This window comes from Ranitomeya variabilis, chromosome 3 (assembly GCF_051348905.1).
Source record: "Ranitomeya variabilis isolate aRanVar5 chromosome 3, aRanVar5.hap1, whole genome shotgun sequence".
NCBI lineage: Eukaryota > Metazoa > Chordata > Amphibia > Anura > Dendrobatidae > Ranitomeya > Ranitomeya variabilis.
Genome location: NC_135234.1, coordinates 612,677,625 through 612,696,349, shown reverse-complemented (window position 1 = coordinate 612,696,349; position 18,725 = coordinate 612,677,625).

Sequence of the window (18,725 nt, the reverse complement as noted above, 5' to 3'; positions counted from 1 at the left end):
TTTCAAGCAAGCAAAGCAAACTCGGGGGGAGATAATCTAAGGCAGACTGACATTCAAGCGAAGAAGTCTTTGGATATTCATCGGTTGAAGATGGGATCTTAGACTTGATATCGCTCTTGATTAGTTGGCCGCAGTCTCTGATGTCTCTCTTCTGGGCTTCTTCATCCGTTTCCTGACTACGGAAATAGTCCCTCAGGATTATTCTGGTCTTTTCACGGAACGTTACAATGTTAGGCAACCCTTCACACTCTGCTATGAATAGCGAATCGCTATACCTCTCCTCCAGCCTATACCTCAGCCATTTATTACTATAGGCAGCACTGTCTCCTTCGACAAGATACTCCATCATTTTCTTTGCAAGATCTGTGACAGTCAGTTGCTCTTCATCGTTGTCCTCGAGAAATGCACACATTCTCAAGAACGCTTGCTCTTGGTCCATGTTCATCAGCCTCCCTACCTTCCACAGTTTCTTTGTAGTAGATCCACAACCATGACGCATAGGAATTCCGTAATTTGTCCGAAAGTTAATGTCACATGAACGATGATACAGACAGTCTGCAGCATGTAAGTCCATCCCAAAGTACGCGATTCTCCCTTGAATGGTGATTGCCCAGTCATCCTTATGCTGTTTGCAATGTGACATGATGGACCTTACAAATCCATCCGTTTTAACAAAGCTGTAGTCATCGAAATCACTGCTAGATCTTGTCTTCACCACTTCATGTCCACAGAACAAACACTGCGTCGTGCTATCATAGGATCCAGTAGACACCCGTGTACCTTTCTTGGCAGGTGAACGATGAACGGAAGTAGCTTTCTTATGCAAGTCTATTTGCTTCTTGTTTATGTAGTTCATACGACATCTCTTGTGCACCACTGCTCCAGCAGCTACCACAGTGCTAACGCCCCTCTCAATACTGGTTTTATTGATCCCTTCAGCTCCTTTCGCACCAATCACCACTCTTTCTCCGTCATCTTCTACTTCATGGCTGCATAAGGGGCAAGTTTCTTGACTTTCCATCATTCTCAGCTCTGTAAAAGAAGATAAATAAATCGTTAAATAATAAATATAATAATAGTAGTAATTGTAAAAGAAATATGATAGACACTGAAAGGCGAGTCGCATTTAACATTTTACAGCTTTGGCGGCCATATTCTTTGACGTCACATTTGGACCCTTTGTGGTAACCCTATCTTGGTAAACTTTTAGTATGTTTTTTCCTACATGTAATACTACAAAAAAAAAACTATAAAACGCTTTCTTGGAATTTGTTCAGGGTTAAGTATTTTTTTTTCGTATTTTGACTGGACTATTAGGCTCTGCTCACATCAACATTAGTAATTTAGTTGTTTTCCTCCATAATAAGAGAACAGCAAAATAATAGATTAATTATTAGAATTCATTATTTATGATTACTTTCATGGTGCATGCTAGCGCTGCCTGACAGACTTTATCGACTTTAGTGGGTTCCTTTAGATTGCCATCATTGTGTCTGCCTTAGGCCGGCGTCACACTGGCGAGTTTTACGGACGTAAGAGCGCAGAAACTACGTCCGTAAAACTCGCATTACATACGGCACAATTATTCTCAATGGGGCTGCTCCTATTAGCCGTATATTACGGTTCAGTATTATACGGCTTTCTACGGCCGTACAAAATCGCAGCATGCTGCGTTTGTCAGCGTATTGCGCAAATAATACGCCAATGAAAGTCTATGGGGGCGAGAAAAATACGGATTCCACACGGACCTGCAGTGTGACTTGCGAGAAATACGCAGCGGTGTTAGTGAAAAGTCGGTAATTCAATTGCCGGCTTTTTCCTTCTCCTTCACAAACCCGACATGATATGAGACATGGTTTACATACAGTAAACCATCTCATATCCCCATTTTTTTTGCATATTCCACACTACTAATGTTAGTAGTGTGTGTATGCAAAATTTGGGCGCTGTAGCTGCTAAAATAAAGGGTTAAATGGCGGAAAAAATTGGCGTGGGCTCCCGCGCAATTTTCTCCGCCAGAGTGGTAAAGCCAGTGACTGAGGGCAGATATTAATAGCCTAGAGAGGGTCCATGGTTATTGGCCCCCCCGTGGCTAAAAACATCTGCCCCCAGCCACCCCAGAAAAGGCACATCTGGAAGATGCGCCTATTCTGGCACTTGGCCACTCTCTTCCCACTCCCTGTAGCGGTGGGATATGGGGTAATGAAGGGTTAATGCCACCTTGCTATTGTAAGGTGACATTAAGCCAGATTAATAATGGAGAGGCGTCAATTATGTCACCTATCCATTATTAATCCAATTGTAGGAAAGGGTTAAAAAACACACACACACATGATTAAAAAGGATTTTAATGAAATAAACACAGCGGTTGTTGTAATAATTTATTGTTCTCGCAATCCATTTGCAGACCCTCGCTTGGAAAAATAATAAACGCACAAGATACATACCTTCTGGTGAACCGTCTCGTCCCACGAGGTAATCCATCTGAAGGGGTTAACTAATATTACAGGCAGGAGCCCTGCAAATGCAGCGGTGCTCCGTGCCTGTAATCCCCGGCGAATGAATGAAATGTAGGTCATTGACCTACATTTCCTTCAGTCGCGGTGAGGCGCCCCCTGGTGGATGTCCTCATATGACCTGGAGCGTGGGAAAAAGTTCCCAGGCTGCAGTTCATGAGAACATCCAGCAGGGGCGCATCACCGCGACTCAATGTAAGTACAGATCCTGCTTTCCTTTCAGCACCCGGGGATTACAGGCACGAGCGAGTGGTTTATCGCAGCTCTGCCTGTAATATTAGTTAACCCCTTCAGATGGATTACTTCGTGGGACGTGATCTGACATCAGAAGGTATGTATATTGTGCGTTAATTATTTTGCCAAGTGAGGGCCTGCAAATGGATTGCGAGAACAATAAATTATTACAACAACCGCTGTGTTTATTTCATTAAAATACTTTTTAATAATGTGTGTGTGTGTGTTTTTTAACCCTTTCCTACAATTGGATTAATAATGGATAGGTGACATAATTGACGCCTCTCCATTATTAATCTGGCTTAATGTCACCTTCCAATAGCAAGGTGGCATTAACCCTTCATTACCCCATATCCCACCGCTACAGGGAGTGGGAAGAGAGTGGCCAAGTGCCAGAATTGGCGCATCTTCCAGATGTGCCTTTTCTGGGGTGGCTGGGGGCAGATGTTTTTAGCCACGCGGGGGCCAATAACCATGGACCCTCTCCTGGCTATTAATATCTGCCCTCAGTCACTGGCTTTACCATTCTGGCGGAGAAAATTGCGCGGGAGCCCACGCCAATTTTTTCCGCGATTTAACCCTTTATTTTAGCAGCTACAGCGCTGAAATTTTGCACATACACACTACTAACATTAGTAGTGTGGAATATGCAAAAAAAAAGGGGATATGAGATGGTTTACTGTATGTAAACCATGTCTCATATCCTGTCGGGTTTGTGAAGGAGAAATGAAAAGCCGGCAATTGAATTACCGGCTGTTCACAGATATCGCGCTGAATGAAATATAAATACAGAATATATATATATATATGTGTCTCAATGACATATATATATATATATATATATATATATACATACTGTATATATGTTTTAATGAACATTTGAGCACATAAATCCATTAGATGTCGGTTTTGCAAGCCTGCGCGAAAATCTCGCAGTACGGATGCCATACGGATTACATACGGAGGATGCCATGCGCAAAATACGCTGACACACCCTGACTACGGATCACTATTTTGGGAACATTTCATCGTATTTCGGCCGTATTACGGCCGTAAAATACGGACCGTATTGTCTTACGCCGAGTGTGACGCCGGCCTTAGTCCTAGACAAAATACACCTGCATGTTAAACCTTTTAGTCGGGTTGGAGATGCAATCTCCAACCCAAATGTGGACAGAGAAATGTGAACGATGACTAACTTAAAAAAGCACTCCCATAAAGGTTTTTGTCCTCTTAATATATTGCAATCATATTATATTGCACTGTGCACTTACAATTGCTCATTTTGCCTTTCTATCCAGCTAATTACTCTCTGCTCTATGTAGAAACAGGAAGTCTCTTCCAGTATCCATTGTTTCAGATGCTGGGGTCATCTGAAGGCAATTGTCTATGCTGTGAAGATACGAGATGTGCAGCATCTGAAACAAAGGATACTGGAATCCTGTGCTAGCATTTCTTCTGCGGTGTTGCTATCAGTGTGTAAAGAGTGGGAGAAGAGGGCTACAGTGACAATCCAACACAATGGACAGCACATGGAACACATTTTATAAGTGGTGAAAAACTTGTAAATAACTCATGAAAGAATAAAGTTACGCGAAAACCAAGCACACCATTGTTTTTCTTGTGAAATTCTCAATAAGTTTGATGTGTCACATGACCCTCTTCCCATTGGAAAAAATAAAATTGGATCCAAAACCGCAGATGTCAAAATGGCTGCCATGGTCACCACCCATCTTGAAAAGTTTTCCCCGTCCCAGGAAGTTGATATCACCAACCATTAACATTTTATTTAGGTGTATCCATATAAATGGCCCACCCTGTGTATATATATATATATATATATATATATATATATATATATATACATATACTGTATGTATATATATATATATATATATATATATATATATATATATATATATATACTAGCTAATGGACCCGTTCTACGCCCGGGTGGCGAGCATTTATATTGGTATATGGTCTCCATCCTGGTATGTGCTGCTCCCATCTTGCTCTCCCATCCTGTCATGTGCTGCTCCATCCTGCACCCCCATCCTGTCATGTGCTGCTCCATCCTGCGCCCCCATCCTGTCATGTGCTGCTCCATCCTGCGCCTCCATCCTATCATGTGCTGCTCCATCCTGCATCCCCATCCTGTCATGTGCTCCCATCCTGCGACCCCATCCTGTCATATGCTGCTCCATCCTACACCCCCATCCTGTCATGTGTGTGCCCCCATTCTGTCATGTGCTGCTCCCATCCTGTGCCCCCATTCTGTCATGTGCTGCTCCTATCCTGTCATGTGCTCCCATCCTGCGCCCCATCCTGTCATGTGCTCCCATCCTGCACCCCCATCCTGTCATGTGTGCGCCCCCATTCTGTCATGTGCTGCTCCCATCGTGCGCAATCATTCTGTCATGTGCTGCTCCCATCCCGCGCCCCCATTCTGTCATGTGCTGCTCCCATCCCGTGCCCCCATTCTATCATGTGCTGCTCCCATCCTGCGCCCCCATTCTTTTCTAATGTGCTGCACCCATTCTGCCTGTTCCTGTTTCCATTCTGCCATATGTTGCTCCCATCTTTCTCTCTCCGGCTCTACTGCCCGAGTGCGGCTGTGTTGAGTGCGGGTGGCTGTGTTGAGTGCGGGTGGCTGTGCTGAGTGTGGGCAGCTGTGCTGAGTGCGGGCGGCTGTGCTGAGTGCGGGCGGCTGTGCGTGGCTGTGCTGAGTGCGGGCAGCTGTGCTGAGTGCGGCGGCTGTGTTGAGTGCGGGCGGCTGTGTTGAGTGCGGGCGGCTGTGCTGAGTGCGGGCGGCTGTGCTGAGTGCGGGCGGCTGTGCTGAGTGCGGGCGGCTGTGCTGAGTGCGGGCGGCTGTGCGTGGCGGTGCTGATTGCGGGCGGCTGTGCGGGCGGATGTGCTGAGTGTGGGCGGCTGTGTTGAGTGCGGGCGGCTGTGCTGAGTGCGGGCGGCTGTGCGTGGCGGTGCTGATTGCGGGCGGCTGTGCGGGCGGCTGTGCTGAGTGCGGGCGGCTGTGTTGAGTGCGGGTGGCTGTGCTGAGTGTGGGCAGCTGTGCTGAGTGCGGGCGGCTGTGCTGAGTGCGGGCGGCTGTGCGTGGCGGTGCTGATTGCGGGCGGCTGTGCGGGCGGCTGTGCTGAGTGCGGGCGGCTGTGCTGAGTGCGGGTGGCTGTGCTGAGTGTGGGCAGCTGTGCTGAGTGCGGGCGGCTGTGCTGAGTGCGGGCGGCTGTGCGTGGCGGTGCTGATTGCGGGCGGCTGTGCGGGCGGCTGTGCTGAGTGCGGGCGGCTGTGCTGAGTGCGGGTGGCTGTGCTAAGTGCTGGCAGCTTTGCTGAGTGCGGGCGGCTGTGCGTGGCTGTGCTGAGTGCGGGCAGCTGTGCGGGCGGCTCTGAGTGCGGGCGGCTCTGTTGAGTGCGGGCGGCTGTGCTGAGTGCGGGCGGCTGTGCTGAGTGTGGGCAGCTTTGCTGAGTGCGGGTGGCTGTGCGTGGCGGTGCTGAGTGCGGGCGGCTGTGCGGTCGGCTGTGTTGAGTGCGGGCGGCTGTGTTGAGTGTGGGCGGCTGTGCTGAGTGCGGGCGGCTGTGCTGAGTGCGGGTGGCTGTGCTGAGTGCGGGCGGCTGTGCGTGGCGGTGCTGATTGCGGACGGCTGTGCGGGTAGCTGTGCTGAGTGCGGGCGGCTGTGCTGAGTGCGGGTGGCTGTGCTAGGTGCGGGCAGCTTTGCTGAGTGCGGGCGGCTGTGCGTGGCTGTGCTGAGTGCAGGCGGCTGTGCGTGGCGGTGCTGAGTGCGGTGTTGTGAATTCTGCTCTTGGGCTCCCTCCGGTGGTTGTAAGTGGTAGCGCTGCTGTCTCTGAATCGCAGCATTTATCAGGTGTGTTCACTTTTTGCAATTTTGACTGGGCTATTTAGTCTTGCTTCACCCTTTAGTCAGTGCCAGTTGTCCATTGTTCCTGGAGGATTCACATCCCTGCCTGGTCTCTTCTGCTTTGCAGTTCTTTTCAACAAAGATAAGTTCTGGCCTTGATTTTTGCTGTCCACATGCTGTGGCCTTATTGTTCAGTTCTTTTCCATGTTTTTGTCTTGTCCAGCTTGGTCTGTATAAGGATTTGTTTAGCCAAGCTGGTATCTCTGGAGATGCAGATATACCCTCCATATCTTTAGTTAGCTGTGGAGATTTTGTATTTTCTGTGGTGGATATTTTCAAGTGTTTTATTACTGACCGCATATTACTCCGTCCTATCCTTTCTATTTAGCTAGAAGTGGCCTCCTTTGCTAAATTCTCATTTCAGTCTGTGTATGTTTTTTCCCTCTCCTCTCACAGTCAATATTTGTGGGGGGCTGTCTATCCTTTGGGGATTTTCTCTGAGGCAAGGTAGTTTTCCCTTTTCTATCTCTAGGGGTAATTAGTCCTCTGGCTGTGTCGAGATGTCTAGGGAGCGCTAGGTACATTCCACGGCTACTTCTAGTTGTGGTGTTAAGTTCAGGGTCTGCGGTCAGTACAGGTACCACCTTCTCCAGAGTATGTCTCATGCTGCTCTTAGGCCACCAGATCACAACAGTACAACTGGCCAACAATGAGTTAACCGCATCTCAGAAGAAGGGAAGGAAAGTGCTGAGCCATTTTTTTTTCTGTAGTCTGTTGTGTTTTTTTTTTCTTCCCTCTTTACCTCTGGGTGGCTCTGGAGTTCGGCGCTGGTATGGATGTTCAGGGATTGGCTTCTCGTGTGGATTATATCGTTCAGACTCCGGTTTTAGAGCCTAGAATTCCAACTCCTGATTTGTTTTTTGGGGATAGGTCCAAATTTCTGAGCTTTAAAAATAACTATAAACTGTTTTTTGCTCTGAAACCCCGTTCCTCTGGGGAGCCCATCCAGCAGGTTAAAATTGTTATATCTCTGCTGCGTGGTGACCCCCAGGATTGGGCATTTGCCCTGGAACCTGGGAATCCGGCATTGTTTAATGTAGACACCTTTTTTCAGGCGCTTGGGTTATTGTATGACGAACCTAATTCAGTGGATCATGCTGAGAAGACCTTGTTGGCCCTGTCTCAGGGTCAAGAAGTGGCAGAAACATATTGCCAGAAGTTTAGAAAATGGTCTGTACTGACTAAATGGAATGAGGATGCCTTGGCGGCAATCTTCAGAAAGGGTCTTTCTGAATCCATTAAAGATGTTATGGTGGGGTTCCCCACGTGTGCTGGTCTGAGTGATTCTATGTCTCTGGCCATTCAGATTGATTGGCGCTTGCGCGAGCGCAGAGTTGTGCACACTATGGCATTGTCTTCCGAGCGGAGTCCTGAGCCTATGCAGTGTGATAGGATTGTGTCTAGAGCTGAACGACAAGGATTCAGACGTCAGAATAGGTTGTGTTTTTACTGCGGCGATTCTGCTCATGTTATTTCTGATTGCCCTAAGCATACCAAGAGAATCGCTAGTTCTGTTACCATCAGTACTGTACAACCTAAATTTCTGTTATCTGTGACCCTGATCTGCTCATTATCGTCATTTTCTGTCATGGCATTTGTGGATTCAGGCGCCGCTCTAAACTTAATGGACTTAGAATTTGCCAGACGTTGTGGTTTCCCCTTGCAGCCTTTGCAGAGTCCTATTCCTTTGAGGGGCATTGATGCTACACTGTTGGCTAAAAATAAACCTCAGTTTTGGACACAGCTGACCATGTGCATGGCGCCAGCCCATCAGGAAGATTGTCGTTTTCTGGTGTTGCATAATTTGCATGATGCTATTGTGCTAGGTTTCCCATGGTTACAGGTGCATAATCCGGTATTAGATTGGAAATCTATGTCTGTGACTAGTTGGGGTTGTCAGGGGGTTCATGGTGACGTTCCTTTGATGTCAATTGCCTCCTCCCCCTCTTCTGAAATTCCTGAGTTTTTGTCAGATTTCCAGGATGTATTCAATGAGCCCAAGTCCAGTTCCCTTCCACCGCATAGGGACTGTGATTGTGCTATTGACTTGATTCCAGGCTGTAAGTTCCCTAAGGGCCGACTTTTCAACCTGTCTGTGCCAGAACATACCGCCATGCGGAGCTATGTTAAGGAGTCCTTGGAGAAGGGGCATATTCGGCCATCTTCTTCACCATTGGAAGCAGGTTTTTTTTTGTTGCCAAAAAAGATGGCTCCTTGAGACCCTGTATTGATTATCGCCTCTTGAATAAGATCACGGTCAAATTCCAATACCCTTTGCCTTTGCTTTCTGATCTGTTTGCTAGGATTAAGGGGGCTAGTTGGTTTACTAAGATTGACCTTCGAGGGGCATATAATCTTGTTCGTATTAAGCAGGGTGACGAATGGAAAACTGCATTTAATACGCCCGAAGTCCATTTTGAATAACTTGTGATGCCATTCGGACTCTCTAATGCTCCATCTGTGTTTCAGTCCTTCATGCATCATATATTTCGGAATTATCTTGATAAATTCATGATTGTATATTTGGATGATATTTTGATTTTTTCAGATGATTGGGAGTCTCATGTGAAACAAGTCAGGATGGTATTTCAGATCCTTCGTGATAATGCCTTGTTTGTGAAGGGGTCTAAGTGCCTCTTTGGAGTACAGAAGATTTCTTTTTTGGGCTTCATTTTTTCTCCCTCATCTATAGAAATGGATCCGGTTAAGGTTCAGGCCATTCATGATTGGATCCAGCCCACATCCGTGAAGAGCCTTCAGAAATTTTTGGGCTTTGCTAATTTTTATCGCCGTTTCATTGCCAACTTCTCCAGTGTGGTTAAACCCCTGACCAATTTGACGAAGAAAGGCGCTGATGTGACGAATTGGTCCTCTGCGGCTGTTTCTGCCTTTCAGGAGCTTAAACGCTGATTTACTTCTGCCCCTGTGTTGCGTCAGCCGGATGTTTCTCTTCCTTTTCAGGTTGAGGTTGACGCTTCTGAGATTGGGACAGGGGCCGTTTTGTCTCAGAGGAATTCTGATGGTTCCTTGATGAAACCGTGTGCCTTCTTTTCTCGAAAGTTTTCGCCTGCGGAACGCAATTATGATGTCGGCAATCGTGAGTTGTTGGCTATGAAGTGGGCATTTGAGGAGTGGCGACATTGGCTTGAGGGGGCCAAGCACCGTATTGTGGTCTTGACCGATCATAAGAATCTGATTTATCTCGAGTCTGCCAAACGGCTGAATCCTAGACAGGCCCGATGGTCCCTGTTTTTCTCCCGTTTTGATTTTGTGGTCTCGTATCTTCCGGGTTCTAAGAATGTTAAGGCTGATGCCCTCTCTAGGAGCTTTTTGCCTGATTCTCCTGGGGTCCTTGAGCCGGTCGGTATTCTGAAGGAAGGGGTGATTCTTTCTGCCATCTCCCCTGATTCACGATGGGTTCTTCAGGAATTTCAGGCTGATAAACCTGACCGCTGTCCAGTGGGGAAATTGTTTGTTCCTGACAGATGGACTAGTAAAGTGATTTCAGAGGTTCATTGTTCTGTGTTAGCTGGTCATCCTGGGATTTTTGGTACCAGAGATTTGGTTGGTAGGTCCTTTTGGTGGCCTTCTTTGACACGGGATGTGCGTTCTTTTGTGCAGTCCTGTGGGATTTGTGCGCGGGCCAAGCCTTGCTGTTCCCGCGCTAGTGGGTTGCTTTTGCCTTTGCTGGTCCCTGAGAGGCCTTGGACGCATATTTCTATGGATTTTATTTTGGATCTTCCGGTTTCCCAGAGGATGTCAGTTACCTGGGTGGTTTGTGACCGGTTTTCTAAGATGGTTCATTTGGTACCTTTGCCTAAGTTGCCTTCCTCTTCTGATTTGGTTCCGTTGTTTTTTCAGCATGTGGTTCGTTTGCATGGCATTCCGGAGAATATTGTGTCCGATAGAGGTTCCCAGTTTGTTTCTAGGTTTTGGCGGGCCTTTTGTGCTAGGCTGGGCATTGATTTGTCTTTTTCTTCCGCATTTCAATCTCAGACAAATGGCCAAACCGAGCGAACTAATCAGACTTTGGAAACTTATTTGAGATGCTTTGTGTCTGCTGATCAGGATGATTGGGTGGCTTTCTTGCCATTGGCCGAGTTTGCCCTTAATAATCGGGCTAGTTCTGCTACCTTGATTTCACCCTTCTTTTGTAACTCTGGTTTTCATCCTCGTTTTTCTTCGGGGCAGATTGAGCCTTCTGATTGTCCTGGGGTGGACTCTGTGGTTGACAGGTTGCAGCAAATTTGGGCTCATGTTGTTGACAATTTGGTGTTGTCTCAGGAGGGGGCTCAGCGTTTTGCTAACTGTCATCGGTGTGTTGGTTCCCGGCTTCGGGTTGGGGATTTGGTCTGGTTGTCTTCCCGTCATGTCTCTATGAAGGTTTCTTCCCCTAAGTTTAAGCCTCGGTTTATTGGCCCTTATAGGATTTCTGAGATTATCAATCCAGTGTCTTTTCGTTTGGCCCTTCCAGCCTCTTTTTCCATCCATAATGTTTTTCATAGATCTTTGTTGCGGAAATATGTGGTGTCCGTTGTTCCCTCTGTTGATCCTCCTGCCCCAGTGTTGATTGATGGGGAGTTGGAGTATGTGGTTGAGAAGATTTTGGATTCTCGTTTTTCGAGGCGGAAGCTTCAGTATCTTGTCAAATAGAAGGGTTATGGCCAGGAGGATAATTCTTGGGTTGTTGCCTCCGATGTTCATGCTGATGATTTGGTTCGTGCCTTTCATTTGGCTCGTCCGGATCGGCCTGGGGGCTGTTGTGAATTCCGTTCTCGGGCTCCCTCCTGTGGTCGTGAATGGTACTTTGGTGAGTTCTGTCCTTGGACACCCTCTGGTGGCTTTGAGTGGAACTGCTGATCTTTGAGGGTGGCTTTCTCAGCTGCCCTCGTTTATTGCTTCTGCTCGCTTCCCTATTTAACTCTGCCCTGGTCTTTAGTTCATGCCAGTTGTCAATGTCTCAGTACTGGTTCAGATCTCTCTTGGAATTCTCAGATGACCTGACTACTCCAGCAGAAGCTAAGTCCTTGCTAGTCATTTGCTGTTCATTGGTTTTTGAATATATTTTTCAGTACATGCTATGTTTCAGTCCAGCCTGCTATTATGATATTTCCTTGCTAGCTGGAAGCTCTGGGGGTGCAGAGCTGCACCTCCACACCATGAGTCGGTGTGGAGGTCTTTTTGCACACTATGCGTGGTTTTTGTAGTTTTTTTACTGACCGCATAGTTCCCTTTCCTATCCTCTGTCTTTCTAGAGAAGATTCGGCCTCCTTTGCTAAAATCTGTTTCATTCCTGTGTTTGTCACTTCCCTCTTAACTCACAGTTAATATTTGTGGGGGGCTACCTTTACTTTGGGGAATTTCTCTGAGGCAAGGTAGACTACTATTTCTATCTTTAGGGGTAGTTAGCTCTTAGGCTGTGAAGAGGCGTCTAGGGAGAGTTAGGTACGCTCCATGGCTATTTCTAGTTTGTGTGATAGGATTAGGGATTGCGGTCAGTAGAGTTACCACGTCCTCATAGCTTGTCCCAGGTTTTCTGTTTTAACCATCAGGTCACTTTGGGTGCTCCTAACCACCAGGTCATAACAGTACAGCTGGCCAACAAAGTGTTAATGCATCTCAAAAGAGGGATAAGAGAAGTTCTGAGTCAATTTTTTTTTCTTTGCAGCTTGTTTTGTCTTTCTTTTCCCCTTAACCTCTGGGTGGTTCAGGACTCAGGTGTAGATATGGATATTCAAGGTTTGTCATCTTGTGTGGATCAACTCACAGCTAGGGTACAGAGTATTCAAGATTATGTAGTTCAGAATCCGATGTTAGAGCCTAGAATTCCAATTCCTGATTTGTTTTCTGGGGATAGATCTAAATTTTTGAATTTCAAAAATAATTGCAGACTGTTTTTTGCTCTGAAACCACGCTCCTCTGGTGATCCCATTCAGCAAGTAAAGATTATTATTTCTTTGTTGCGTGGTGACCCGCAAGACTGGGCCTTCTCCCTTGAGCCAGGAAATCCTGCATTGCTTAATGTGGATGCATTTTGTCTAGCGCTTGGATTGCTTTATGACGAACCTAATTCTGTGGATCAGGCAGAAAAAATCTTGCTGACTCTATGTCAGGGTCAGGATAAGGCAGAAGTATATTGCCAGAAGTTTAGAAAGTTGTCTGTGCTTACTCAATGGAATGAGTGTGCCCTGGCAGCAATTTTTAGAAAGGGTCTTTCTGAAGCCCTTAAGGATGTTATGGTGGGGTTCCCCACGCCTGCTGGTCTGAATGAGTCAATGTCTTTGGCCATTCAGATTGATCGGCGTTTGCGCGAGCGCAAAGTTGTGCACCATTTGGCGGTGTCCTCTGAGCGGAGGCCTGAGCCTATGCAATGTGATAGGACTTTGACCAGAGCTGAACGGCAAGAACACAGACATCAGAATGGGCTGTGTTTTTACTGTGGTGACTCCTCTCATGTTATCTCTGATTGTCCTAAGCGCACTAAGAGGCTCGCTAGGTCTGTCACCATTAGTACTTTGCAGCCTAAATTTCTCTTATCTGTTACTCTGATTTGCTCACTGTCATCCTACTCTGTTATGGCATTTGTGGATTCAGGCGCTGCCCTGAACTTGATGGACTTGGAGTTTGCCAGGTGCTGCGGTTTTTCCTTGGAGCCTTTGCAGAGTCCTATTCCCTTAAGGGGGATTGATGCTACACCATTGGCCAAGAATAAACCTCAGTACTGGACTCAGCTGACCATGTACATGGCTCCCGCACATCAGGAAAATATCCGCTTTTTGGTGTTGCACAATTTGCATGATGTTGTCATGTTGGGTTTGCCATGGTTACAGGTTCATAATCCAGTACTGGATTGGAAATCAATGTCTGTGTCTAGTTGGGGTTGTCAAGGGATACATGGTGATGTTCCTTTGATGTCAATTTCTTCTTCCGCTCCTTCTGAAGTCCCTGAGTTTTTGGCAGATTACAGGATGTATTTTATGAGCCCAAGTCCAGTGCCCTACCTCCTCATAGGGACTGTGATTGCGCTAATAATTTGATTCCTGGTAGTAAGTTCCCTAAGGGCCGACTGTTCAATTTATCTGTGCCGGAACATGCCGCTATGCGGAGTTATGTAAAGAAGTCCTTGGAGAAAGGGCATATTCGCCCGTCTTCGTCGCCGTTGGGAGCAGGGTTCTTTTTTGTGGCCAAGAAGGATGGCTCTCTGAGACCCTGTATAGATTACCGCCTTCTCAATAAAATCACGGTCAAATTTCAGTACCCTTTGCCTCTGTTGTCTGATTTGTTTGCTCGGATTAAGGGGGCTAGTTGGTTTACCAAGATTGACCTTCGAGGGGCGTATAATCTTGTGCGTATTAAACAGGGCGATGAATGGAAAACAGCATTTAATACGCCCGAGGGCCATTTTGAGTACCTGGTGATGTCATTCGGGCTTTCTAATGCTCCATCTGTGTTTCAGTCCTTTATGCACGACATCTTCCGGAAGTATCTGGATAGGTTCATGATCGTATATTTGGATGATATTTTGGTCTTTTCGGATGATTGGGAGTCTCATGTAAGGCAGGTCAGGATGGTGTTCCAGGTCCTTCGTGCTAATGCGTTGTTTGTGAAGGGCTCTAAATGCCTCTTTGGAGTTCAGAAGGTTTCCTTTTTGGGCTTCATTTTTTCCCCGTCTACTATCGAGATGGATCCTGTCAAAGTTCAGGCCATTTATGATTGGACTCAACCTACATCTGTGAAGAGTCTTCAGAAGTTCCTGGGCTTAGCTAATTTTTACCGTCGCTTCATTGCTAATTTTTCTAGTGTGGTTAAACCTTTGACTGATTTGACGAAGAAAGGCGCTGATGTGGTGAATTGGTCCCCTGCGGCCATTGAGGCCTTTCAGGAGCTTAAACGTCATTTTACTTCGGCCCCTGTGTTGCGTCAGCCAGATGTTTTGCTCCCTTTTCAGGTCAAGGTTGATGCTTCTGAGATTGGGGCAGGGGCTGTTTTGTCTCAGAGAAGTTCTGATGGCTCCTTGAGGAAGCCGTGTGCTTTCTTTTCTAGAAAGTTTTCGCCTGCCGAGCGTAATTATGATGTCGGCAATCGGGAGTTGTTGGCTATGAAGTGGGCATTTGAGGAGTGGCGACATTGGCTTGAGGGAGCCAAACATCGCGTGGTGGTCCTGACTGATCACAAGAATCTGACTTACCTCGAGTCCGCCAAGCGGTTGAACCCTAGACAGGCTCGATGGTCACTGTTTTTCTCCCGTTTCGATTTTGTGGTCTCATACCTTCCGGGATCTAAAATTGTGAAGGCTGATGCCCTTTCTAGGAGTTTTTTGCCTGATTCTCCGGGAGTCCCTGAGCCGGCTGGTATTCTTAAAGAGGGGGTGATTCTGTCTGCCATCTCCCCTGATTTGCGGCGGGTGCTGCAGGAGTTTCAGTCTGATAGACCTGACCGTTGTCCAGCGGAGAAACTGTTTGTCCCTGATAGATGGACTAGCAGAGTTATTTCTGAGGTTCATTGCTCAGTGTTGGCTGGTCATCCTGGGATTTTTGGGACCAGAGATTTGGTGGCTAGGTCCTTTTGGTGGCCTTCCTTGTCACGGGATGTGCGTTCTTTTGTGCAGTCCTGTGGGACTTGTGCTCGGGCTAAGCCCTGCTGTTCTCGTGCCAGTGGGTTGCTTTTGCCCTTGCCAGTCCCGAAAAGGCCTTGGACGCATGTTTCCTTGGATTTTATTTCAGATCTTCCTGTCTCTCAAAGGATGTTTGTCATCTGGGTGGTTTGTGATTTTTCTAAGATGGTCCATTTGGTACCCTTGCCTAAATTACCTTCCTCCTCTGATTTGGTGCCATTGTTTTTTCTTCTTCTTTTGCCATCCATAATGTGTTCCATAGGTCGTTGTTGCGGAGGTACGTGGCGCCTATGGTTCCCTCCGTTGATCCTCCTGCTCCGGTGTTGGTTGAGGGGGAGTTGGAGTATGTGGTGGAAAAAATGTTGGATTCTCGTATTTCGAGACGGAAGCTTCAGTACCTGGTTAAGTGGAAGGGCTATGGTCAGGAGGATAATTCCTGAGTTGTTGTTGCCTCCGATGTCCAGGCTGCCGATTTAGTTCGTGCCTTTCATTTGGCTCATCCTGATCGGCCTGGGGGTCCTGGTGAGGGTTCGGTGACCCCTCCTCAAGGGGGGGGGTACTGTTGTGAATTCCGTTCTCGGACAGACAGAATTACCCCCTCTTTGAGAATACCAGCCGGCTCAGGGACTCCCGGAGAATCAGGCACAAAACTCCTAGATAGGGCATCCGCCTTCACATTCTTAGAACCTGGAAGGTATGAGACAACAAAATCGAAACGGGAGAAAAACAGCGACCATCGAGCCTGTCTAGGATTCAACCGCTTGGCAGACTCGAGATAAGTCAGATTTTTGTGATCCGTCAAGACCATCACGCGGTGCTTGGCTCCCTCAAGCCAATGTCGCCACTCCTCGAATGCCCACTTCATAGCCAGCAGCTCCCGATTGCCAACATCATAATTACACTCAGCAGGCGAAAACTTTCTAGAAAAGAAGGCACATGGCTTCATCACAGAGCCATCAGAACTTCTTTGAGACAAAACAGCCCCTGCTCCAATCTCAGAAGCATCAACCTCGACCTGAAAAGGGAGCGAAACATCTGGCTGACGCAACACAGAGGCCGAAGAAAAATGGCGTTTCAGCTCCTGAAAAGCCTCAACGGCCGCAGAGGACCAATTCACCACATCAGCACCTTTCTTTGTCAAATCAGTCAAAGGTTTAACCACACTAGAAAAATTAGCGATGAAGCGCCGGTAAAAATTAGCAAAGCCCAGGATTTTCTGGAGGCTCTTCACAGATGTAGGTTGAGTCCAATCATAAATGGCCTGAACTTTAACAGGGTCCATCTCGATAGTAGAAGGGGAAAAAATGAAGCCCAAAAAGGAAACCTTCTGAACTCCGAAGAGACATTTAGACCCCTTCACAAACAAGGAATTAGCACGAAGGACCTGGAATACCATTCTGACCTGTTTCACATGAGACTCCCAATCATCAGAAAAGACCAAAATATCATCCAAATATACAATCATGAATCTATCCAGATACTTTCGGAAGATGTCATGCACAAAGGACTGAAACACAGATGGAGCATTTGAAAGCCCAAATGGCATTACCAGGTACTCAAAATGGCCCTCGGGCGTATTAAATGCTGTTTTCCATTCATCGCCCTGTTTAATACGCACAAGGTTATACGCCCCTCGAAGATCTATCTTGGTGAACCAACTAGCCCCCTTAATCCGAGCAAACAAATCAGACAGCAGAGGCAAAGGGTACTGAAATTTGACCGTGATTTTATTGAGAAGGCGGTAATCTATACAGGGTCTCAGAGAGCCATCCTTCTTGGCCACAAAAAAGAACCCTGCTCCCAACGGTGATGAAGACGGGCGAATATGCCCTTTCTCCAAGGACTCCTTTATATAACTCCGCATAGCGGCATGCTCTGGCACAGATAAATTGAAAAGTCGGCCCTTAGGAAACTTACTACCAGGAATCAAATTTATAGCACAATCACAATCCCTATGAGGGGGTAGGACACTGGATTTGGGCTCATCAAATACATCCTGATAATCCGACAGAAACTCAGGGACTTCAGAAGGACTGGAAGCAGAAATTGACACCAATGGAACATCGCCATGTACCCCTTGACAACCCCAACTAGACACAGACATTGATTTCCAATCCAATACTGGGTTATGAACCTGTAGCCATGGCAAACCCAACACGACCACATCATGCAAATTATGCAATACCAAAAAGCGAATATCTTCCTGATGTGCAGGAGCCATGCACATGGTCAACTGAGTCCAGTACTGAGGTTTATTCTTGGCCAGCGGCGTGGCATCAATTCCCCTTAATGGAATAGGATACTGCAAAGGCTCCAAGAAAAAACCACAGCGCCTGGCAAACTCCAAGTCCATCAAATTCAGGGCAGCTCCTGAATCCACAAATGCCATAACCGAGTAGGATGACAAAGAGCAAATCAGAGTAACAGACAAAAGAAATTTAGGCTGTACAGTACCAATGGTGACAGACCTAGCGAACCGCTTAGTGCACTTAGGACAATCAGAGATAGCATGAGTGGGGTCACCACAGTAAAAACACAGCCTATTCTGACGTCTGTGTTCTTGCCGTTCAGTTCTGGTCAAAGTTCTATCACATTGCATAAGCTCAGGCCTCTGCTCAGAGGACACCGCCAAATGGTGCACAATTTTGCGCTCACGCAAACGCCAATCAATTTGGATGGCCAAGGACATTGATTCATTCAGACCAGCAGGCGTGGGGAATCCCACCACAACATCCTTAAGAGCTTCAGAAAGACCCTTTCTAAAAATTGCTGCCAGGGCACACTCATTCCATTGAGTAAGCACAGACCATTTTCTAAACTTCTGACAATATATCTCCGCTTCATCCTGACCCTGACACAAAGCTAGCAAGATTTTCTCTGCCTGATCCACTGAATTCGGTTCGTCATAAAGCAATCCAAGCGCCAGAAAAAACGCATCTACATTAAGCAATGCAGGATCTCCTGGCGCAAGGGAGAATGCCCAGTCTTGAGGGTCGCCACGCAACAAAGAAATAACAATTTTTACTTGCTGAATGGGGTCACCAGAGGAGCGGGGTCTCAAAGCAAGAAACAGTTTACAATTATTTTTGAAATTCAGAAACTTAGATCTATCCCCAGAAAACAAATCAGGAATTGGAATTCTAGGCTCTAACATCGGATTCTGAACTACATAATCTTGAATGCTTTGTACTCTTGCAGTGAGATGATCCACACAAGAGGACATACCTTGAATATCCATATCTACACCTGAGTCCTGAACCACCCAGAGATTAAGGGGAAAAGAGAGACAAAACACACTGCAAAGAAAAAAAAATGGGTTCAGAACTTCTCTTATCCCTCTTTTGAGATGCATTAACACTTTGTTGGCCAGCTGTACTGTTATGGACCTGGTGGTTAGGAGCACCCGGAATGACCTGATGAGTAAACTAGTAA